Below are 26,706 nucleotides of genomic sequence, written 5' to 3' on the forward strand. Positions count from 1 at the left end.
GTGCACCCACATGACGCGACACAGAGAATGAACATGTACAGGTAGGCAGTAAGGCTGAGACTGATGGCATCAACAGAGTAGTAGATTGCATCACCATGAGGGGTTAGGGATCCTGTCTGTTCTGTATGGTAGCATACACCCTCACTCCATGCACCAGACAGCCATACATACATACAAACACATGCTTTGGAGTCCACAAATGTCATTCACATACAGATAGCTAACGTGTGTGATACACACACCACCCCTGCCTATGTCTTGCTTTCTACACTGCAGTATGTACAGATGTCTACAACAGTGTACAGGGGTGTGTAACAATTGGGATGTATTCCCCACCATACGTGGCATATATGGTCACACAAGCAAACACACATGGCAGTACTGTGAATCAAACATTGGCTATATGATGATACGTCTGACAGACATGCAGCAGTATTGGCCGCATTATGTGTACCAACGCTACCTTCAGCAATTGTGCTGCTATATGCACACGGGAGGACATAAGTGTTACAGGTGTCAAGTGATTTACAGACAGTGACACCCTGACCGCTGTGTAGGTTGTATGTCTTCACCTTCAAGTAACAGTAACATAGCGTACTGTTTGCACATGTTATGGTAGGATGGCTTGTGACACACCTGTGAGCTGTCTTCAGCAAACATCCATCTGCAAAGGTGGACCACCACTTTATGTACACACATCCATCCATACCTGATGTACATCCTACCGTACTGTCAGTATTTCACCATATACAGGTGTCAATGATGGGGCTGCATTGCAACTGCATGTTGTAGTTAGACACAGATGAACTACATACATCAGCTACTGCACATGCATGGTAGCTGAATGCACACCACTACATGTACATGTGTGTTGGTCCTACATTCCTGTCATGTAGCCATGTTTATATGCATTGCAATTGGTGGACATGTGTGATGACATACATGACACATGGACTGTTGTATGATACGATAGTTGTCATGGGTAACTAGTACAGAGGGAATGTTACCTCAGTCAACATTGCTACCTTATGTACTGTTAGCATTCACCAGCCATGGACCTACCTTCCATGTGCATGCGTGTGATTGCTGTAGCCACTTGTCTGCACAGAGGACAGCAAAAGCTATGCTATGTACATATGTGTTGTGTGTGTGTGTGGGCCATGCACATATCCTCGGCAATTACATGTATGTCATATCCAAACATGAGTGTGTTTTTTGGTGTACAGCAACAGTTATCTGTTACAGCTGTATAAGACCCAGGGCCCCTGTTATGTGTAGAGCTGACCTGGTTATGAACAGTGGTATCATTGCATTGCATAACACATGATGGAACCCTGTCAGTACATGTGTAGTCTGCAGAGTTGCTGTAGAGCTATGTACAGTCCACTGGTCATGAGTAACATGGTGTTGTACTAATGTATGGATGTGTGTTACTGGTCCAAGGACATGGTGATGTCTGAGGGCTACATAGTAGAATGCAGCATTTACCACTGTGATCTGCACCTGAGACATCTGTGATGGCTCTTGAGTGTGTGCTGGTCAGTACATGTGAGTGGCCTTCATGTATGTGGGGACACTAACACCTGGAGTGGTCCGTCATGGTCTTATAGCCCACATGTCTGTATCTGAGGTATGCGGTGGTAGTGCTATTGTGCACAACTGTGCCATATGCCAGGTGTTCCTCACTGCAGAGATGTCCGCATTCCCCATTGTTGGATCTGGATTGTCAGCTGTGATTACGAATGCTACACATCCAGCACTGACGACCAGTGTCAGATATATGTAGTGCAGCGTTCGTGCTAACAATGTTCACTATCGACACACTGTGCCCTTCCGTGTTTAGAATCTGTGTGCATACAAGACAGCCCTTCGCTACTACTAAGTGTGTGAGCATGCCCAGTACGCCGTTGTGTAGATGGACACATAGTACATTCCAAACGGATGTGTGCTACTAAGTGTGTGAGCATGCCCAGTGACACCTTGTGTCAGTTATGTGCCTCTGTGTATGGGCATGACCACTGTAATCCTGTATAGCGATAGTGGTCATCCAGGCAACAGATGTCCATACCCCACGTCAGGAAGGATTCCTACATTGAACACACTGGTTGACTGTCTTGAAAGGTGTACTGTCTGTGGCGCGTCTCGTATCTATGTAGTGTTGTAATAGTGCTCCGTAGATAGGCAGTTGTCCTGCTCACACCACTGCCATGTGTTTGTCTCCGTCTGCCCTGGGACAGTACTATGCTTTTAGACTGCTCACACTCCATACAATCCCTATCGGTATTTGTTCCATTCTTGATGATGTCATCCACCTAGATGTATGCCTGTGGGAGTGCTGTGTCTCAGTAATCTTGGTAGCGTGTTCTGTAACTGCATAATGCTGTAGCGTGATAAGGTAGTTAGGTGTATGTTCGAATCCCAGCCCAATCAAGTGTGTCTGTGTTTCCAGTTGCCTGGGGACAGAGTAATTCTTCTAGACTGCTCACTCTCCATACATTCCCTATCAGCGTCTTTGCCTTTGCTGATGATGTCACCTACCTAGAAGTATGCCTCTGGGAGTGCTGTGCTCCAGTAATCTCAGTAGTGCGTTCTGTAACTGCGTAATGCTGTAGTGTGATAAGGTAGTTAGGTGTATGTTCAAATCCTAGCCCTGCCAAGTGTGTGTGTGTTTTCAGCTGCCTGGGGACAGAGTAATGCTTTTAGACTGCTCACTCCCCATACATTCCCTATCAGTGTCTTTGCCTTTGCTGATGATGTCACTCACCTAGAAGTATGCCTCTGGGAGTGCTGTGTTCCAGTAATCTCGGTAGCGTGTTCTGTAACTGCATAATGCAGTAGTGTGATACGATAGTTAGGTGTATGTTCAAATCCCAACCCTGCCAAGTGTGTTTGTGTTTCCAGCTACCTTTGGACAGAGTAATGCTTTTAGACTGCTCACTCTCCATACATTCCCCATCGGCGTCTTTGCCTTTGCTGATGATGTCACCCACCTAGAAGTATGCCTCTGGGGGTGCTGTGTTCCACTAATCTCAGTAGCGCATTCTGTAACTGCATAATACTGTAGTGTGATAAAATAGACAGGTAGGTGTTCAATTCCAAGTCATGACAGGTGTGATGTATCCTATGTGTTGGTATCTGTGAGTGGCTAGCCCCAGGATGTGTTGAGTGTGTTTTGTTGCATTCCTATATAGGTTCATAGGTAAGTACTAGGCTATCAGCCCTAGGGCCCATACAAGCCTAGCCAAAAAAATGTACCCTGGCTTTTGCCACCCAAAAAAATTATTTTCCTGTGACCCTGTCGAGCAGAGCCACAGAAGTGATCCCCGGGGGGAATTTCCCATTTCCCATCCAATCATCAAGATTTTTCTTGAAGAGTGCTAATGAGGAGCTCTGTTTGACATAGATAGGTAGTCTGTTCCAGAGTATGGGAAGTCTCTGGGACAGGAATCTATCCCTCCAGCATGTTCTGTTTATTGTGGTGACAAGGTTAAGGTCCCTAGAGCGTGTAGTTCGGAGGGTTTGGGATTTCTTTAAGTGTCCACAAATGTCATAATCGGCCAAGAGACTGGGCTGTCAACACATACACATACATTCGCCAATAGGTCTGGTGGGTAAATGTCAGCAGCCCTACTCTTACCCTTACTACCATCGGACCCATGTGATGCAACATAACACACTTGCCTTGATAGTAACACCACTACATAATGCAGGTGGCACATGTGGTTTCCCTTTCATTCTTGTCTAATGCTTTGGTGTCATGTGGTCCGCTGTTGTGATATAAATTCAATATCTACGTCTGTGTGTGTATATGTATATGTGTGTGTGTGTATGTGTGTGTATATATATATATAGATATATATTTATATAGATATATAGATAGATATAGATAGTTTTATATAGATATATATATATATATATATATATATATATATATATGTGGACATTAGCACTATTGAATGTCTGTGCTGGATGATCTGTATGTGATCAGCTCAGATGTATGTATATCTGCCATGGCTTAGTGGTAAAGCACATCATCTGTGGTGTACAGGGTCCCAGGTTCTAGTCATGTAGAGACCGATTATTTTGTTGATGGGAAGAACAAGGGACATCGAATACGGTGATAGTAAGTCACCTTTAGCCAGTTGTGTGCGGATCTGAGTGACAGTAAGCAGTGGTTATTAATTTGGAGGATCAGTATGGGTCATATGACTATGCATTAGAAGACAATACTATGCAAATGAGGTTGACAATAGTGAATCCCGTTTATCCCCAGGGTGTGATGCAGATCCCAAGAGTGTATGTGTGTAGACAGCCAGGTGCAGGACTGGAATATAGGTGAAGGCATGGGAGGGGTTTTAGGCATACTGTACATACATTGGAGTCCTGTGCCTCGGGATTGCTCCTGCTTTAGCATGCCTAAGCTAGGGGTGTGTCTATACCTGCCTGGTGAAATTAGGAGAAACAACAGCAGTAGTGGAGTAGTCAAGGTGAACAGGCTGCACAGACAGGTGATAATTAGCACAATCAGCAGATTACATGGCCAGCCCACCCATGAACACTACGGTAAAGTGACCAAGCACCATACACACCGGTTTCTCCCACACTCTACACTACCGGTGTATACATGCAGGGACATTTCTCAACACAATCCAACCAAATGAGAAGGGCTGCAGCAGGCAACATGGACCAACATGTGCAAGAGGCTCAGGGTGGTGAGGATGTCAATGCCGAACAACCCTTAGTGAGGTGACAGAATACTTTACAGACCCAGGGTAACCTACAAGGGGCTACATGGGCTGGAGATAATAGAGCGCTATGGGGTGGACAGACACCTGCTACAGCAGCTTGGTGAACTGTGCTGGCCACACCTGACACATTGAACAGGCTGAGGGAAACCCATCCCAGTGGATACCAAGGTATGTGTTGGCCTAGGTATACTAGCCACAGGTACCTCCCAATGCACAACTGGGGATATCATGGGGATCTCACAGGCATCTGCATCCAGCGTATTGCACCAGTTCACAGATGCCATGTCACCATGTGCCAGTGAACACGTACATGTCCTCAACACACGTGCTTTGTTGGCCAGCAATATGCATCTCTCCCACCAAATGGCAGACTACCCTGGGGTACTGGGTGCTATAGTCTGCATGCACGTACAAATCAAAGCACCATTCGGTGAGCGGGGTAGGGCCTACAGTCACTGCAGGGGCATACCCTCCAACAGCTAGGCTATATGTGATGAACAGGGCATTAAACTGAATGTGTGTGCTGTCTGCCCTGGAAGCTATGACGATTCCGATATATGGCATCTGACGTAGCTGTACCACGGTTCCTTGTTTTTGTCCAGAACGACGCCTTTGGATACAGAGTGAGTAAGGCACATTCCAGCCAGTGGGAGCGGTTGTTCGTGGGTTTGCGCATTGTTAAGCACTGCTGACCTCTGGTTACAGCTCCTTATACTTGTTTAGACTCCACATTTCTTTAACAGTGCAATACTCACATACTGGTAGACAAACACGCATACACCCACTCGCTCACTCACTTGCACGTTCACTGACATTGGTGCTTCCATTTGTCACTCACACTGGGTGGGCATGATCCCTTGTGATGCCTATTACATCGGACTACATGATTACAGTATCGGGTATGGCTAAACATTAGGCGACGGCAGGCGTTCGACTGTACGGACTCGGCGGCCTGTCCAGTGACGTCATCATATGATATGTGTCTTCCTCATACAATCTGCTCCCATCTGTCTGATACATGGGAACTGATACTCTGCAATGTTGACATGTAAATGTGTTTTGGGAAACACATCTCTCGGCCGGGTCATGCTACCGCATAACTATTGTAGGATTTCCACCTTTTAGATTGTCCACATTCTAGGCGTAACACCTTTCCCACTTTGCATGGGACAGTCCCTCATTAGGCATATGTGTCATGCGACAATACTCTAGCCAAAGCTAATGTCCCGATTACAGGACAATATTATATTCTACGTGTCTGTAATAGTTGCATGTAACGGTTACTGTATACATGACATGTCGATATGTTATGTGAAGTAACATAAGCAACTTGACTGCTGCTAGACTAAGCTTTGATTTGTGTGACAAAGTAGCATAAGCAACTTGACAGCTGCTAGACTAGGCTTTGATTTGTGCGACTATGTATATGTCTGTACTATGCATGGCTATAGGTATGTTCTCACCTGGTACGTCTGACATTTCTACAGAGCAGCTCCCACTTTGGCCATTTGGAAAGGTGGCAGCCCTATAGAGCCTATATGTAGAGCTGTCACATTTGGCAAGGCAACACATACCCACAGCCAGTAGTATACTGACTACTTCACCAGTTTGCATATGTTAAGGTTATTCTTGTAGCATTATAGTTGCTAATACTGTTTCCTATAACATGTACCTGTTTCAGATACAACAATATCATTTTATGACACCACTACACACAATATATGCACTCTTTTCCCGATATCACAGGCCATGTGCCATAACATTCATTTTGCAGGACACAACTGCCCAGAGTAGAGTGTCCCTCACAAAGGCAGACAGGTGGTAATCCCACACTATTATGCTATCATCTACCTACGGTGGTCGGCGGAATATGCGCTTTCCGTCATTAGCAGACCTCACATACGAATGGGGGAGAATAAACACTTGTATCAGGGACACTGCATAACACCCTGAGGGACACATTTAGATGATTGGTTCTATTAACCTGAAACATTGACAGTCACAGGGCATATGTATTCATTCACATTTGTTGAGGTACATGCTGTACATGACTCATACATGTATTCATTAATCATTACGTGTATTCCGCCACCTGTCCACCTAAACGTACTAGTTCTGGAAGTGTTTAGTTGGACTGTGTTACATTCTGATTCGTAATCATAGATGTCCATGCTAATCAGGTATGAGGCACTGTTCCCCCAATGGTTTACAGACTATCCAGTAGATGTGCTCTTCAGGTGTGGGAGGTATAGGCGTCTGCTATGCCCACATAGGAATATTAATTACTTCCACGAGGCGTGCCTAATACATCTCTGCCAACCAACACCTGCACACTTATGCCCATTATGGCATACCCATGATTCCCCTTCCTGACACCCCTCTACAGCACTCATGACTCATACTTACCCCTACACACTGCACACACTCCCCGTCTCGGGACACATGTCATACATTCTGTCAAACCATGTGTTAACAGACATGCACAACCTACTGTTCCGTGTACAGCTACATCCTGCTTGCATCGATTACCACGGGTTCATATGTAAAGTGAATTATTGGTGTCCCGCAAGGGAACCTATTATCCATGTTTAAAATGTAGACCTTGCAGATCTCTCACACTGGTACTTTCTATATATATATTTGTATATGTGTGTGTGTATGTATGCATGTATGTATATGTGTATATATATACATATATATATATATATATATATATACATACATCTGTGTGTCCGTTGACCAATACATTTCCCGTACAAACACACTTACACGTGTGTATTGGGTTTTATCTCTGCTTCAACAGCATACTATTGCCTTAGTCATTATGACACCGACACTTCACTCCGGTTAACTTGTAATCGGTATATAGCACATTATACAGTGGACAGATGTCACACTTTGTTCATGTATGGAGTACCGCTGATAAGTGTGATGTGATACAGTGTCATTTGACCTATTCCTCATCTACACAGCCTAGTATGCCTGCTACTGTATTTGTGTCTGTGCACATTCATATTATTTATGTCAATAAATGGAGTGCATGTGTTACAGAGAATGTACGTCAACATATTGATGTATGCATGTTGTTGTGTCTTTCGGCTTTTTCCCGGTTAGGGGTTGCCACTGTGTCTGCTAATGATTGGCTGATAGCCTTTGTGTGCATAGTTGCCAGCCCTGACGCACAACCTTCAACAACGGTACACCCATTCACGCATGTCTCCACGCAGAAGATGCTCTAGCTGAGAATCGCACCTACGTACTAGCTGACCTACACGGGCCACTCCATTGGAACCGGCGCAACCAACTCTGGCACACCTATATCCATAATGGCATAGCCATAGTTCCTCCAACCCACCCATGTTGAGTTTCCATGTGTAACAGCCATTATCCACATGATATCGCAGCCATGACACACCTTTACACATTGCCCTCTCCAGAGCGTTAGGGGCCCTACAGACATTTTGTACTGCCTCATGTATTTTTTGCACATACGTGCCTTTCCTGGTGTTATGGATTACGGCCATTTGTGGATTACAAGTGTAGGTGGTCACAACATGAAATACATTCCGTCTGTGTGTAATGTTGGCGTAGCAGTTCAATGATATTATGCCCACTGGTATAACCCTGCCTCTGGTGTGAATAGCGGTGCTCTGTTCACTCTTGGGCAGCTTTATCTGACATACGCTGCAAGCACTGTATAATACCTTAGTTGCTCTAGATTCCCTTCACAACCCGTGTGTATGCTTTCTCCTTTCAGTGTTCATTCTATATATATATCTGTATATTTAATTGTTATTTCTTTTCATGTATTTCTTTATTTTATGTCTGTGGTTATATATCTATACACACATCTATATAGCTATATATACATATATAAGTTACATCTGAACAAAACAGCATACATTTCTTATGCTGGGAGCTGCTTACACATGCGCAGGCGCACTTGCATATCCTTATTGTGAGTTACATATGTTTACTGCCACTTCTTTGTGCTTAGGTGTGCCTTATTCATTATGACAGTTCCACTTTCATTGATGGAATCCAGTTAATGTCCCCATGTGAAACACACGTTCACCTTTACGTGTTTAAATGTTGACTTTACAGCACAGAGGCATTCATTACACAAGAAAGTGATATGTGCTATAGTCGTACTTGAACCAGGATGCATTTACGTTAGGCGGATGCTCTAACCACTACACTATTGGTGTTCTGCTTCATTTATATTTATACCCACGGTTCACAGCTACCCTAACATATGCCTCACCGCTTCACTTACACAGCAGGCATCCATTCTCCTGCTGGGAAAACCGTGGTACTACACATACGACATTCCCTATTTCCTACTGCTCTGGACCAGTGCTGCATGTTTACTCACTCCAAGGATATTCAGAACTCCAAAGCTTATAGTCCTGGCACATACGTGTGTTTGATTGTCAGGGTGTTCATGTGGTGATCCGGGTTTAGGCTTGTCTGACTGGTGACCGGAACTTCCCTGACCCTGTTCTAATGTCAGACTTAGCACATGGGCGGAGTTGGTCCCGATTTTAACATTCTACCTATGTTTACAGATTCAGGGGTTTGGCCACCTCTGACCAGATTATTATGTTGGCACTACATAATATAGTGTGGGGGCATAGTTCCACTACACAATACAGGGTGGGGGTGTGTTTCCACTGGTGTTTCCATTCACATTTGACTATATCAGTCACATATACGATGAATATTATTCTGGAAATCACTTATGACTTCACTACAGGTATGTACTGTCTACATATGTGACAGTTGGTTGATGTACATATGTGTACAGACCTCTGTAATAGTGACAGGGACAAGGCAATGACAAATCAGGGACAATCACGGACACTTCTACAATATTAGTACTATTAACTTGAAACGTGTTGACAAATTCAGAGCCATATGTATTAATACTTGTTTTCTGCAGTTAAATGCGTCTATTACTCTTAATTACTGTCATTGGTCATTCAAGTGTCATTCAACACCTTTCCTCCAAAGGTCACTGGTTTTATGGGTGATTCAGAGGCTGGCCAGTTATTGTGTGAATGCTCTGACCATTGGTAGGGTTGCTACATTTACATATGTCCATGATGGACTATATTCTGGACACACCAGATTGTTTAGGCCAACACATACCCACGGTCAGTACAGGGTGTAGAACATTCATTATTTTCCTAGATGAGAGCCTATTCCTGTAGCACTTTAGTTGCTTATTCTGTTTCTTGTCCAATTTACGTATTGTACATCCAGAAATAACTGTTTTAGGTAACTGTTACATGACGTATGGTACATAGTTATTTCCTACAATCACAGGACATTTGCCATTGTATCATTCTTGGTCAGGACACACGTACCCAAACAGTGACTGTCCCTCACACAGTGGGTCAGGTGGTACCCTGCTTACGTCAGCACCTTAATCACCCTATTTCCAAGTGCCACTATGCGACTGTGTACAATATATTCTCTCGATAATTCTTGTGGGGAGACGTGCATCACGGGGAGGTGTTTGATCCTGGGTAGTAGGTTCTGCATAACCATCTAGAGGCTGAACAGTTTCATAAACCACTACTGCACATACAACTTCTGTCCAGATGTCTACAGGAGTGGGCAGCGTGTCGTGATACCAGGTCTGCTGTTTACATAGGATACGTATCCCATGAGGGATATCGAAAAATTGAACAAGGAAATGACCATCCATTCTTTTGGATTTACGAAAATGTGTTAGAGTTTTACATGCAAGGGATACATAGTTTGCAATCCTGACACTGCCTAGGGTGACACTGCCTACTACATATGAGTAGTGGTCAGTATGTGTAGCTATGGCTGCGCCAAGCTAGTCGCCCGAATATGGCTGGATTTGGTGGCCGTTCAGGAATGGGGGCAGGTTGTGTGTTGTAGAGGGGATGATGGGTATTCAATTATGCATCCAGGTGTGTTACATTTGGAAAGCCCAGTTCCATCCAGAGCATTCTGTGGGTATGTGTCGGTGACGTTTCTGTACATGTGTATCGTACATTTTAATATTCACATGTTTGTGTGATTGTGTTCTACAAGATGGCCTGTCAGGTTGTATTGCAGATGTGTATGTTTGTTCTATGTGTTTCTTTCTGATTCACACGCTGCTCCCTCATACACCTCCAGTTCACCTATTGTGCATCCAACACAGTCTCGCCTTTGTGGATTATAACATTACCCATCACCCCCAGACACATATTCCAGACACTCCATCCATCCCTTCTTTGGTTGATGACCCACGGCACAGTCAAGGGAACATATTTGCATACACGACATATGTCAGGTACCTGTATGGGTGTGAGGACTACCCTGGCATTTCTCACCTTCCACATGCTGTACATCATGCACATAGATACACAGCAGTACTTATCTTTCATGACATGGTAGGTATACCCAAGTAATACCAGTTCAACTTTTACACATCCTGACAAAAATGGCTTGGACTGCATATGGGCGGATTTCTGGCCGACTGCTCTGACCATTGGTAGGGTTGCCACATTTTCATATTGCCAGCATCGGATATTTTCCGGACACAAATCAGATTCTACAGGACGACACATACCCACGGTCATACTACGGATACTACTTTTGTTTTATGCCTACATGTTGGCTTATTGTTGTAGCAGTTTATATACTCCATCTGTTTTGTATACTTGCTTATTCTATTTCTTGTAACGTGGCATGTTACATACAGATAATACTATTGTACGTGACTATTACATGCGATGTGGGACATACTTATGTCATACGGTCGCAGGATATTTTACACTTAGAATGGTTTCGGTATGGACACAACTGCCCAGCTGTGTACTATCCCTCAGAATGTGGGACAGGTGGTAACCCTGACCATTGCGCTAGACGTAGCTATTATTGGTGCGCTAACATGATGAGTTTCACTTCCACTTGGTATAACTATGTACACTGCATTGGGCTATGGGCACACGGTTTTAATTGTCATTTGTTCGAGGAATGGAGACTCGATATTCGCTAACGTGCATTTGCGTTTGCTTCTTGTGTTCACAAGAACTGTCTTGCATTCTTTGCATACGTTTCAGTATCCATGGACACTTACAGGTGTGATTACTATTGCAGGCAGACTGTAATATTCAGCATTTTAGGTTGCACGTCAACAGCCGACATTTCCAGGCCTCCCTGCTGCACTTTGACACGCCCCATGCACTCGCGCTCGTTTCCTATGCACGTGGCCTTGCGTCGAGCTTCATGAATCCCAGGGTCTATGTCTACAAAGCCAATTCCTGCATGTTCCTAGAATCTGATATGGTTTCTATGTGCTATTTAAGTTTTTTTAGGATGCCATAAGAAAGATATTAATATTTTCTTCATATTCTTGAATATTTTTTTCTGGTAATAATGCTATTGAGTGTAACAAATAGATAATCTTAAGTAAAATAATCATTTTAATAAGAACAAATCTTTCTTTAAATGTAAAGAAACATCCATTTCATTGTTTAGTAATTAATAACACACCTTCATTTGATATTATAAAGTTATTATTAATAATAATATTAATATATAAGTGAATTTTCATTCATAAATATTTAAATTCTTGCCTCTCCCAGTAGCATGTATATTTATCTTTTAATTTTCTATTCAATTGTTGATTCATTAATATAGTTTCAGTTTTACTTCTATCAAACTTCATTAGTGAGATTAGTTGACATTTTCCAGTTTTATCATGTATTTATTTAATAGAGATGTTTAAGTCTCCTATGGTTAGTAGAATACCATCACCACAGAGTTTGTATTTTAATTTGTAAGTTTGTGTATATAAAAAAACCTTCAGTTCTACTATTGGTTCTCATACTATTAGCCAAGGGCTCAGCAACTAAAGCAAATAATAAAAGAGATAAAGGACACCCTTATTTCATACTTTTACTTAAAGTAAACTCCTGAGATATGTAAGTACCAATGTTAATATATGCTTTAGAGTCTATGTATAGATTTCTTAACATTCCAACAAACTGTTCTGGAAATCCAAATATCTCTATAGTTTTAAACAAGTAGATCCAATTTTATTTATTTATTTATTTTACATTTGTTGACCGGGATAGTCTAACTGGATTTATGTCCATTTTCAGTAGAGTCCCGGGGAGATAAGCTCCAGGAGATTACTAGACTACTAACATGCAGGTACTAGTTGTTATACAGTTAAATACTACAAATTGTAAACAGTTCAGGAATCTTCACGGTTTATACAAAAACATGTTGCAAGCATTAGATAAGATATTTTAGACTTTATGTACAAGACTTCATTAGTAACTAGAAAGTAATTGTTACACAAATGCATACTTCAAGTTTCAACAGTTCAGCAATGCTCACAGTTTAAACAATACTTGTTGCCTGCCTTAGGTAGGATGCTTTAGAATTATATGCAGAAGAATTTAACTAGGTATTTTAAATTATCTCTATTAGGATAACATATGTTTTTGCCAAGGATAGGCCTTGATCTAAAAAGACACAGATAGAGCAGGAATTAGGTCTTAAGAGAGGGTATTTGGGATATAGTATGAGATTAGTCTGGATTTGTACAGGGACATAACCAATGGGTCTTAAGATAGAGTTTCAGATTGTGTTTAAAAAGTGTAAATGAAGACAGTGATGTAAGTGCATGGGGGAGTTGGTTCCAATACTTTCCAACTGCATTTGAGAACAGAGCATCTTCTGCCATGTTATTAGATTTACATGTTGATATAAGTAGTTTATTAGATGAGCGTAAAGTTGAAAGGTTCTTATATCGGGTAATGAGACTAGCAAGTATTGGGGTATTGGTAGGTTGGAAAAGGGTTTTGTGCACAATGGTGAGTTGTTTAAAGTGAATCTGATTCAGAAGCTCTAACCAGCCTAATTGTTTCAGGTTATGGCAGTGATGGGTCCTAAAGGAGGAAGCAGTAGCAAATCTGGCAATGCTATTGTAAGCATTGGCTAGCTTGTTAAGGTTATTTTTTGACAAGTTAGTATATATGGAAGAAGCATAGAGAAGTGTGGAGATAAGGTGGGAATAGGCAATAGTGGTTCTGGCTAGTGGGGAGAGAAAGGGTTTTATCTTATAGAGGGAGCCTAGTTTCCTGTTGACAGTTTTTATGGTATTGTTGATATGGGTTTCAAAGTTCAGGTTGTTATCAATGGTTACCCTTAGAAGTTTAGTTGTTGGATTGGGAGATGTGAGTGTACCATTATTGGATAAGACTGAAAAGTTCATTGGGAGTGATTTATGGGTAGGAGTGAAGAGGAGGAGTTTGTTTTTTTGGGGGGGTTCAAGAGGACGCAGTGTTGTAGAAACCAATTTTCTGTTTTATTGAACATTGAGTTACAGTCTGTAGTTGGGATTGAGATTTAGCTGAGCAGATTATTGTTGAATCATCTCCATATTGTACACAGTTAGTTAAAGGAATAGCTATGTTGAGGTCATTGATAAATATTGAGAAAAGGAGGGAGCCCAATATAGAGCCCTGAGGAACACATAGGGTAACTGGGAGATGGGATGAGAGGTTGTTGTCCCATAGCACTGCCTGCTGTCTATTATCAAAGTAGGACTGGAACCATTTTATAGTCTTTGTGTCCAGAGAGAAGGATTTTAGAATACTGAGAAGTAAGTGGTGGTTGACCATGTCGAATGCTTTTGAAAGGTCGATGAAAAGTGCTGAAGAGAGAAGATTGTTATTATGGTTTTTATTGATTCTGTCAGTGAAGGATAGGAGTGCAGTTGTTGTACTGTGGAAAGGCCTGAAGCTATGTTGAGATTTGGCCAGTAAATTGTTCTGGACTAGGTGGTCTAGTAACTGTCTGTGGATGCACTTTTCCATTATTTTAGCTAATGGGGAAAGTAGAGCTATGGGACGATAGTTAGAATATTCTCTGGAGTTTCCTCCCTTGTGTAGGGGGATAATGTAAGAGATTTTCCAGATGGTGGGAATAGTGCTTTCTTGTATGGTTCTATTTATCAGCAGTGATACAGGATAAGCTATGACTCTGGCTGCCTTTTGCAGGTATTCAGCAGGTAGCTGGTCAGCTGAGGGGGTAGTAGGTTTTAGTTTACTTAAGAGGTTGCAGATGAGGGAAGATGGGACAGGTTGCAGGTTTAGAGTTGGGAGAGAGTTAGTAGTATTCGGCAGGGCAGAGCTATCGGCTGTTAGTTGATTAGCAAGTGTTTGGATGGTCTCAGTGAAGAAGGTATTAAAAGCATTAACAGTTTGCTTTGGATTGTCGGAATTTGATCCTATAGGGGGTGGTGTTGCAGATTGGCCTGGTTGAAGTAGTCTGTTTATGCTAGCCCAGTACTTTTGTGGATTATTTTGGTTGGTCTGTTGGAGGTGGAAGTAAAAGATTTTTTTATCTTCGAGTATAGCTTTCTTAGTCTCATTTCTTTTTTGCCTGAATTGCTGTTGGTCTATGGGGTTTTTAGTTGTTCTCCATAGTGCCCAAACTTTATTTCTCTGTTGAATTTTCTGCCTGGTTTCCTTTGTAAGCCATGGGGCAGGTTTAGATTTAATTTTGATGGAACGCTTTGGTGCATGGTGTTTAAGGATTGTTAAGAATTTATGTTTAAGCTATCAGTTAACTCTAAAAGTATTACTCTTTTAATATTATTAATGCCAACCTATTAACCCTGCTTTATCTTTATTAATCAAATTATCAACAATATTTCTTAATCTCATAGAAAAATAGAAATAATATATGTGAGTGTGAATGAGAGGGAGGATAGAGAAATGGTGAGGGTGCAAGGAGTAGAGGTGGCGAAGGTGGATGAGTTTAAATACTTGGGGTCAGTAGTTCAGAGTAACGGTGAGTGTGGAAGAGAGGTGAAGAAGAGAGTACAGGCAGGATGGAGTGGGTGGAGAAGAGTGTCAGGAGTGATTTGTGACAGACGAGTACCTGTAAGAGTGAAAGGGAAGGTCTACAAGAGGGTAGTGAGACCAGCTATGTTATATGGGTTGGAGAAAGTGGCATTGACAAAAAGGCAGGAGTTTGAGCTGGATGTGGCAGAGTTATTAAAGATGTTAAGATTTGCACTGGGTGTGATGAGGGTGGACAGGATTAGGAATAAGTATATTAGAGGGTCAGCCCAGGTTGGAAGGTTTGGAGACAAAGCCAGAGAGGCAAGAATACGTTGGTTTGGACATGTGCTGAGGAGGGATGCTGAGTATATTGGGAAAAAGATGCTAAGGATGAAGCTACCAGGTAACAGGAAAAGAGGAAGGCCTTAGATAAGGTTTATGGATGTGGTGAGAGAGGACATGCAGGTGGTTGGTGTGACAGAGCAAGATGCAGAGGACAGGAAGAAATGAAAACAGGTGATCCGCTGTGGCGACCCCTAATGGGAACATCCGAAAGAAGATGATGATGATAGAAAAATAGAAATAAATATTTTATAATAACATTCAGAAGAGAAATTGGCCTACAAGATACCTCGATCTGGCTAAGGCCTTCGATACAATACCCCACTCGGGTATCATTGAAAAACTCATCAGCTTAAATGTTAACCCATACATCACAAGATGGGTTGCAAACTGGCTGAGTGACAGAACCCACAGGGTCAGAGTTGCTGGCGCCATGTCAGACTCAAAGCCTGTCACAAGTGGTGTCCCACAGGGCTCAGTCCTGGGCCCACTCTTGTTTGGCATCTACTTTTCCGAAGTACAAGCAAACACAGGAGGGTTATGGCTGACAAAGTTTGCAGATGACTGCAAACTGGGCGCCATAGTAGAAAACACATCTGACACAGATATCCTTCAGAAGGGTCTCACAGAAACGGATAACTGGTGCCAGAGCCACGGCCTAAAGTTAAATGCCAAAAATGCATAGTCATACCTTCGGGAAAACAAGGTTACCTAGCTACCAAATAGGTGGCAATCCACTGAGCACAGAAGAAGTTATCAGGGACCTGGGGACCCAGGTTGATAGTAGTCTGTCATTCGACACCCATGTAGCTAAAGTAGTTAGGAAGACCTTCTACATTGCCCACCTTATCATGAAGGGATTCTCATCTAGATCAAGGGAGGTCATAGTCTCCCTTTACTCATCACTCATCAGACCAATGATTGAGTACAATGCCCCTTTCAGAATGCATCTGACCCGACACTTGCAGCAGCTGGAGAGGCCACAAAGTTCCTCACCAAAAGGATAAAGGGTCTCAAAATCTATCCTATGCTGCCCGACTGAAAGAACTCCAGCTCTATTCAGTCGCCACGCTTGCTCAGAGGTGACCTTTGCCTAACATACAAGGCCATGTCAAACCCAGATTTGATGAATATGCTTCACCTCAAAAAATCTAGATCCATCAGAGCCACAAGGGCGGGAGACTTAAACCTCGACACGGCTATTAATAGGACGTGCTGGAGGGATAGATTCATCACCCAAAGACTCCCTATGCTGTGGAACAAAATCCCGGTACATGTGAGGCAGAGCACCTCGCTGGCCTTGTTCAAGAGAAATCTTGACCAATGGATGGGAGATCGCAGATATACCCCAGGGATTACCTCAGTGTCACTGCTCGACAGAGGCACAGCAAAATAATGGGTATAGTTCCCCATACTAAAGGGGTGGCGTAAGCCACAAAACGATGGGCTAGGCTTGTAAATGCCCTCGGGCAGATAGCCTAGTATGAACCTATGAACCTATGAACCTATAACCAAATTTTTATCTTTTCCTTCTTTAAGAATAGGTGATACGAAAGAAAACTTCCATGAGGGGTAACTTATTTTATCTTTTTGAATCATCACACAAACTTTATTTTATTTATTTTTTTATTTTACATTTGTTGACCGGGCTAGTCTAATTGGATACATGTCCATTTTCAGTAGAGGCCCGGGGAGGAAAGCTCCAAGCATCTGCAGAGAGTAAATAATACAATCTATAGTAATAGTCAAGTGGAATTACAGTACATTAGCTACATAGTGTATTAGCTAGATAGGTAGAAAAAAATGTTTACAGAGTAGGTTAGTAGCTTTAAGCTAAGATTAAATACAGTAAACCAAAAACATGATTTTTTTTTTTTTTTTTGAAATAGAGATAGGTGAGATAATACAGAAGAGTAGAAAAGTATAGAGAGAGAGCAGGAGGTGAAAGAGATATCAGTCTGGGTTGGAGCAGCAAGTAATTTGGTTATATATGCTGCAAGAATATTATATAATTTGACACTTTAACCATCTAACCCTGGAGCCTTACCATTTTTAAATTTCTTCACTACCTCTTTAACTTCTAGTAAGGATATTTGTTTATTTAATAATAATGAGTGTTATTCATTTAGTTTACTAGTAACATTTTTCTTTAAATAATTTTATACTTTGCATTCATCCAATTTAATATTCCTATTACTGTTTAAATCTTTGTGATTGTTTTAAAGATAAAGCATTTATTCTATTGCTAAGGTTAACTTAACTTGGTTTGTGGATTTCTAACATTATTTATCTGGGTTTTTTACTTAACATTTTATTCCCTGTTAGCCAGACTATGAAGAATTTTATCAGATTGTTTTGCTGTTCTAATTTATCTTTCTGTTAATTTTCTTGTATTTTTAATAGTTCTCTGTCCCATTCTTTTATTTTATTACAAGACCACTTTCCCATTTTATCCTTAATATGTATCTTTAAAGAGTCCCATAATATAACTTTACTTGTCTATTGGTATTTAAAGAAAGAAAGTTGTCCATTTGCTCTTTATGATAGATTTTAAATTCCTATAGTGTTTGTCATATAAAGTGGAATAACAATCTGAAATTTCCTTAGATACATTGTCAAATTAATGTTTAGTGTGCTATGATCAGATAAGGACAAGGGATTGTCTTAAGAGGTTAACTTTATTAAGTAAATCTATATAGGTTCATAGGTTCATAGGTAGATACTAGGCTATCTGCCCTAGGGCATTTATAAGCCTAGCCAGAGTGCATTTGGCTTCTGCCTCCCTATTAGATTAGCCTACTGTGCCTCTGTAAAGTAGGTCACAGAAGGTACCCTTTTAAGATTAGTATACTGTGCCTCTGTCTAGCAGGGACACTGGGGAGATCCCAGGGGTGAATTTGCGATTTCCCATCCACGCGTCCAAATTTCGCTTGAAGAGGGTCAGAGAGGGGCTATGTCTAACATGAATTGGGATTCTATTCCGGAGTGAGGGGAGCCTCTGGGAAATGAATCTGTCCTTCCAGCATGTCCTATTTATTTTTGTGCTGAGGTTTAGGTCCCTGGAGCATGTAGCTCTAAGGGACTTGGATTTTTTGAGGTGGAGCATGTCCATTAATTCTGGGTTTGACATGGCTTTGTACGTCAGGCATAGATCGCCTCTGAGTAGGCGGTAAGCAACTGAGTAGAGCTGGAGTTTCTTTAGTCGAGCTGCATAGGACATCTGTTTGTAGCCCATGATCCTCTTGGTGAGGTACTTTTGGGTCTCTCCAGTTGCTGCAGGTGTCGGGTAAGGTACATCCCAAAAGGGGCATTGTATTCAATTATGGGCCTGATGAGTGACGAGTAGAGGGGCACAATGACCTCTCTTGATCTAGATGCGAACCCTTTCATGATAAGGTGGGCTATATAAAAGGTCTTTCTAACCACCTTGGCAATGTGATTATCACAGGAGAGATTACTATCTACGTTGGTCCCCAAATCTCTAATTACTTCTTCCATACTTAATGGATTACCACCTATGTGGTAATTTGTGGGCACCTTGTTTTTCCCAAAGGGGATGACTATGCACTTTTTAGCATTTAGCTTGAGGCCGTGGCTCTGGCACCAAGCATCCATCTCTCTGAGACCCTTTTGGAGGATGCTTGTGTCAGCTGGAGTTTCGATTATGGCCCCCAGTTTGCAGTCATCTGCAAACTTTGTCAGCCATAATCCCCCTGTGCTAGCCTGAACCTCAGAGAAGTATATACCGAACAAGAGAGGTCCCAGAACTGAGCCCTGTGGGACACCACTTGTAACTGATTTGGATTCGGACATGGCACCTGCGATTCTGACTATGTGGGTTCTATCTCTGAGCCAGTTTGCAACCCATCTTGTGATATAGGGGTTGATATTTAAGCTGGTAAGCTTATTTATGATACCCGAGTGGGGTATTGTGTTGAAGGCTTTTGCGAGGTCCAGATAGGCTGTGTGGACTACCTTGTCCTCATCTATGGCTTTGGTAATTGTTTCAAAGAAATCAACTTGGTTTAAGAGGCAAGATCTGCCCTTAACAAAGCTGAATTGGGTAGGGTCCAGTGTCTGGAGGCTCCCAATGTCTTTGTTTATGAGTTCCATGATAATACGCTCCATAGCTTTACAGACCAGACTAGTCAGGCTTATGGGGCAATAGTTTCCGGGGTCCGTTGTGGCACCACCTTTGTGGAGTGGGACCACTGTAGCTGTACGCCATTCTTTGGGTACATATCCTGTAGTAAGGCTAAGTTTGAACAGTGACTTAATGTGAGGGTTCAGTTCTTCTTGGAGCTCGTGTAAGACACAGCCTGGGACACCATCCGGTCCCATAGATGCTGTGTTTTTTGCTTTGGAGATGGCAGCTTTCACCTGTGCATCTGTGATTTCAGGGAGGTTACATTCAGTTGGGATAGGCATTTGCTCCTTTGGGGGGGAAGGGGGGGGAGAAGTTTGCACTGAATCTGTCTGCCAGGATGTTGGCTATGTCTGTAGGTTCGGTATATTTTGTACCATTATGCAACAATTCAGAGCATATCTGGGAGTTTCCACCCATGTTCCTGACATAACTAAAGAAGGCCTTGTGATTATCTTTAGTGTCTAGGGCAATTTTTCTTTCGAAATTGGCCTTTGATGATTTTTATGAGGGATCGAAGTTTCTTGCTAATACTGATCAGAGATGCCTTCCCTTTTTGGGAATTTGCTCTGTCATGTAGTAGCTTCCTCCTTCTGTTGTATAGCTTTTTTATGGCCGGGGTCCACCAGACCGGCCTCCTGTTTTTGGAGGAGTGAGTTTTGGTTTTATTTGGGATAGCACGATCCATGCATTCCTGCAGGTGCTCATAGAATGCATTTGTAAAGGATTCTGCGGATTGGGTGTATTATCCTCTGGCCCAGGGGCTTTGAAGGATTCCACCTCAGTCTTATGAAGTGCAAAGTTGGCTTTTGAGAAATTCTTTACAGTGATTTTCTTGGCTGGGAGTGGGGACAGGATATGGATGTCCAGGGAAATTTGTTTGTGGTCTGATCTTACCAATGAGGGGTTTACCTCTGGTGTGGAACATAGAGTCCCCATGTTGATGATGACCAGGTCCAATATGTTGTTCCCTCTTGTGGGAGTGGTGACCAGTTGTTCCATTGTGTTAGAGGTTATAAATTCAAGGAACCATTGGGCGAGTGTGTTTGGGCTTGAGTAGTTTTCCCAGTCAATGTTTGGGTAGTTGAAGTCACCCAATAACATAGTGTTTGGAGAGACCTTCATATTCTCCAGTGTTCTCAGGAATGCCAAGTGGGGTTCCTGTAATAGGGAGGGTGTTCTGTAGCAGGCTACAAACTGAAAGGCAGTTTTGCCCGCTGTTAGTTGCACATGGATGGTTTCTGATGCTTCGTGCAGTGCTACTAACCTGGAGGTGTAGGTATCTTTGATGAATATAGATACTCCACCTCCTTTTGTGCTTCGGTCCAAGTTTTGGGGCTGAAAAACATGGTATGAGTTATAACCTGGTAGTGCTGGGGTGTTCTCAGGAGCCTTGAACCAGGTTTCTGTTACTGCACAGACATCGATTTTCTCCATACTGAGGAGAGCCTCAAGTGCGTGCATCTTGAGGTTTAGACTTCTGGCATTGAGTAGCATTACCTTTAGTTTTTTTATCCTTGGGTTGTCTATGGAGGTGAGTTTGTCCTTTGAGCCTTGCCTAAAAAAGGCACTATGGGGGTGGCAAGAGCCTTGGCCAGTATACGAAAGCCTAAGGGTGACAGGTGCAAGCCGTTCCTAGCGAAGCAACGTGGCTTGTCGAGCATGTCATCCCAGGCTGACAGACACTGAATCCCCTTTGAATGACACCAATACTTTAGCCAATTGTTGAAACTGATCATTTTGTCTTTATACTGTGGCATCATTCTTGGTGAGGGCAAGATGCTACTCAAGGTCAGGGTCATACCAGCCTGGGCTACATGGTCAGAGAGCTCTTCTATGTCTCTTTTAATGTAGTCCAGGGAGGTACGTCTCAGGTCATTCACACCAGCATGGACAATGATGGAGTCATACTTGTACTTGCTTTGGAGAGACCTGAGTGCTTGTGTTATGTGGCAGATCCTGGCACCCGAAAGGCAGCTTACAGTGACCTTCTCCTTGTTCAGTCTGGTGAGTGGGACGTCAGTGTGCCGGACAATAGAGTCCCCTATAACAAGTGTATTTGGTGTGTTGTTTGGCCTTAAGGGCTGTGGTTGTGATATAGTGTGTCATAGAAGCATAAATCCTATCAGTATGAGTTTGCTTTCCATGTGGCTAAGATAAATGGGTAAAAATAATGACTCATTTTCCGCTTTTGCTATTAAATCTATTAAATTATTATTGTTAATCTATGTATTCAATGGTTTAGCTGCAGCTACAATTCCAGCTTCCTTTTATTTACTTGTATCATCTTTACTTGTTATGAAGTTAAAATCTCAAGCTAAAAGTTAACATACCCATCTAACATTAAACTCCATTTCCAATGTCTCCACAATATATGTAAATGATCCTTTGCTACGCGTACACCTATTGCAGGAATCCAATAACAATTAACTACTGTATAAACTTTGTTATTACATTTAACTGTTACAGTAGTGCACATTCCTTTTGAGCCATTAATAATGTTAATAATTTGGAGCATTACAGAGGGTTTTCTCCACAGTATAGTAACCCCTCTCCTTTTTTATTAAAATGAGTAAATGATAAAATCTCATAACATGCAATGTTTAAAAGATGTACATCTTTCTCCAACAAATATGTCTTTTGCAAAAAATATATCACCTTTGCTTCATTATAAATATCTCATTAAAGCTCTTATTTAGCTTTATACACAAGGCAGGCATATTTTTATCAACAAAGGAGATATTTTGGATAATAATTAATAAAGAGTTGAAGAATTCTATCTGGGGGAAGAGAGTAAGAGTTAAGTGTGATAAGTTCATCTTCCCAATAGAATAAGGTGGGTTAGAAATACCTTATTCTAGAGCTTCACAGTTAAGGCACTTATATGTAATACAAGCAGACATCTACAAATCACATTGAAAAGGGATTATGAACAAGTGGGGGTAATTCAAGAAATAAGGAGAGATTGGGATTTTGGATGCAGATCCTTAAGTAGAATAACAATAGTATATTACAGTCATAAAGTAGCAAAGAGTATACCAATAACTAAGTCAACCCAGGAATGGACAAAGGGGATTATGATGATAAGGATGACTGCAATTAGTGTTGCAGAGAATAGGTGAAATGGGATTGGAATTTACTGGAGGTACCATGAACCAGCACCCCACCCCCTCAGCTCTTCAAGTGAACAGCAAAAAAAGCACTTTACTCTATTAAGCTAGTTGCTACATTGTAGTGATTGGTTTATTTTAGATCCACACTATCTTCAGCCCCTCCATTGAAGAGCAAAACAAAAAGAGGATGTTCTTTCAACTGGTACATCATTCAGGTGGCCAGATGCACAACACACACCACTTCACTTGTGCCTAACCATTCAGGTCCTGTTTCTGTGCCCTGCAGCAGACCATCCTCCATTTTATTACAAAAATGTTGTTACAAACTGTAGCAAACTGCTTGCTACAGTTTATACCCTGCCTGCATGAAGTGCTATGCACTCATGTTTTACTAAAAAAAATATTCTATTAAACTGTAGCAAACTGTTTATTGCAAATGTAACACACACCCCAGGATTCAAGAAGCTCGATGCAAGGACGGTTTTAGCCTTGCGACGAGCGTCCTCACTACAGATAGCGCAGCAGCGCCATATGAATATGTATGTGGGCATGCTGCCGCACCCTCAACATGCACAGGAAATGTGTGCGAGTGCAGGGGGTGTGTACAAGTGCTCTACGGAGGCGTAAATACGCCCCGACACTTGCAAAACCTACTATGCCTGCTAGTAGAGCCCGCCCCTAATAGTAAATCAGTCAGTCAGTGTCTGTGGATACCAAAATGTATGCTAAGCATAAAAGAGTGTCCACAAACAGTGAAATAAAATTGAAGTAGCAAAGACACAAGCACGTAGTGAAATGTAGAGCCCTGTCCCTTGAACTGTCACGATTAGACTCCCTGTCCCCGTGTCCCTATTATACATTCGAAGTGCAGCAATATCGAAGATGTAAGCAAAGTGCAGAGTGTTTGCACATCACTGCCCTCAGCTGAGCGTAGCTTATACATCATATTCATTCAAATAGAGAAAAACATGCAGAATCATGGGTTCATAGGTTCATAGGTAGGTACTAGGCTATCGGCCCAGGGGTCTATGTAAGCCTAGCCAACAAGGTTCCCTGGCTTACACCACCCAAGAAAGTTATTTTCCTGTGCCACTGTTGAGCACAGACACAGAAGTGATCCCCGGGGTGTATTTTCTATTTCCCATCCACTCATCAAGATTTTTCTTGAAGAGTGCTAATGAAGAACTTTGCAAACAGGAGAGGTCCCAGGATGGAACCCTGTGGTACTCCACTTGTCCTGCTTTGAGGTCAAATTTGGAGTCTGCAACTTTTACAGTGTGGGTTCTGTCAGTGAGCCAATTGGCAACCCATCTTGTGATGTAGGGATTTATACCTAGTTTAGTGAGTTTAGCTATAATTCTAGAATGGGGGATGGTGTTGAAAGCCTTGGCGAGGTCAAGATAAGCTGTGTGAACCACCTTACCCTCATCTACGGTTTTGGTGACTGCCTCAAAGAAGTTGATCAGGTTCAGAAGGCATGATCTGCCTTTCACAAACCTGAACTGGGTGGGATCCAGAGTTTGAAGGTTACCAATGCCTTTGTTTATGAGTTCCGTGATGATAAGTTTCCTTGGCCTTGCAGACCAGGCTCGTCAGGTTAATAGGTCGATAGTTCCCAGGATCAGTGGAGGCTCCCCCTTTGTGGAGTGGGATAACTGTTGCTGTGCGCCATTCATTGGGCACAAAGCTTGATGCGAGGCTATTATTGAACATGGTGCTTAAGAGTGGAGCCAGTTCATTCTGACGTTCATGTAAAACGCAGCCTGGGATGTTGTCCAGTCCCATGGATGCTGTGTTTTTGGCTTTAGAGAGTGCAGCTTTTACCTGCGTAGTTGTGACTACAGGGACTCTGCATTCTTCCTGTATAGCTATGAGTCCTTTAGGGGGTGAGGTGGTGTAAAGTTAACACTGAACCTATCTGCCAGGATGTTGGCAATATCAGCTGGTTCTGTAATGTTCGTGCCTTTATGCTGTAACTCAGAGCAGATCTGGGTGTTGCCATCAAGATTCTTGACATACTTATAGAATGCTTTGTGGTTGTCCTTAGAATTAGTGGCAATTTTGTTTTCATAGCTAGCTTTGGAGGATCTTATAAGGAATCTCATCTTCTTACTGAGGCTGACCAGGGAGCTCCTCCACTCGTGGGATTTTACTCTCTTTTGCAACAGTTTCTTCCTTCTGTTGTACAGTTTGTTTATGGCAGGGGACCACCAGATTGGCTTCCTTTTTTTGGAGGATAGCGTCTTGGTTCTGTTTGGGATAGCACGATCCATGTACTCATGTAAGTGCTTATAGAGTGCATTTGTGTAGGATTCAGCAGTTGTAACTGTATTGCCCATCTGCATGGGTGTCATGCAGTTCACCACTTCTGTCTTAAGAAGCAGGAAGTTGGCTTTGGAGAAATTTTTTACCGTGGTTTCCTTAATGGGGGGTGGGGGCAAGATGTCGATATCAAGGGTGATTAGCTTATGGTCGGATCGGACCAATGAGGAATTGACTTCAGGTGTGGAACACCAGTCACTCATGTTGGTAATGACTAGGTCTAGGATATTGTTGCACCTGGTGGGGGTGTGTTTAAGTTGATCCAGGGCATTGGAGTTTATGAATTCCAGAAAGCATTGAGCTAAGGAGATGGTACATGAGTAGTTTTCCCAGTTAATGGTGGGGTAGTTGAAGTTGCCCATTATCAGGGTGTTTGGTTGAACCCCAATATTTTCCACTACATCAAGAAAAGAGGAGTGGGAATTCTGGGGCATGGTGGGGGATCTGTAGCAAGCTACAATTTAGATTGCAGTTTTGCCCATAGTTAGTTGCACTTGGATAACCTCAGATGCATTATGCTGAGCAACTAGCCTGGAGGTGTGGATATCCTTAATGAATATGGACACACCTCCGCCTTTGGTGTTTCGGTATAGGTTACATAGCCGAAAAGTGTGGTATGAGTTATAGCCTGCCAGTGCAGGGGTGCCCTCTGGAGCCTTGAACCAGGACTCAGTCACTGCACATATATCAATGTTCTCCATTTTAAGGAGTGCTTCGAGTGAGTGCATTTTGAGATTTAGACTTCTAGCATTGAGTAGCATTACCCTCAGTTTTTGCTTTCCTGTTCCTGTTACAGTGGTGAATTTGTTATTTGAACCTTGCCTAAAAAAGGCACTACAGCCTTAGCCAGTATCTGGAATCCCATGGGCAACAGGTGCAGGCCATCTGTGGCAAAGCATCATGGTCTGTCGACCATGTCATCCCAAGCAGGGAGATACTGGATCCCCTTAGAATGACACCAGAAACTTAGCCAATTGTTGAAGTCAATTATTTTGTCCTTGTACTGCGGTATCATTCGGAGCGATGGCAGAATGCTACTGAGGGCTAGGGTCATACCTGCCTGGGCTACAAGATTGGAGAACTCTTCCATGTCTCTTTTCATGTAGTCCAGGGAGGTACGTCTCAGGTCATTTACACCAACATAGACAATGACAGAGTCATATTTGTACTTGTTGTGGAGTGACCTGAGTGAGTGGGTTATGTGGCGGATC

The sequence above is a fragment of the Protopterus annectens genome, chromosome 1.part1 (genome assembly GCF_019279795.1).
Source record: "Protopterus annectens isolate FY-2018-M chromosome 1.part1, PAN1.0, whole genome shotgun sequence".
In the NCBI taxonomy this organism is placed as follows: Eukaryota; Metazoa; Chordata; order Ceratodontiformes; family Protopteridae; genus Protopterus; species Protopterus annectens.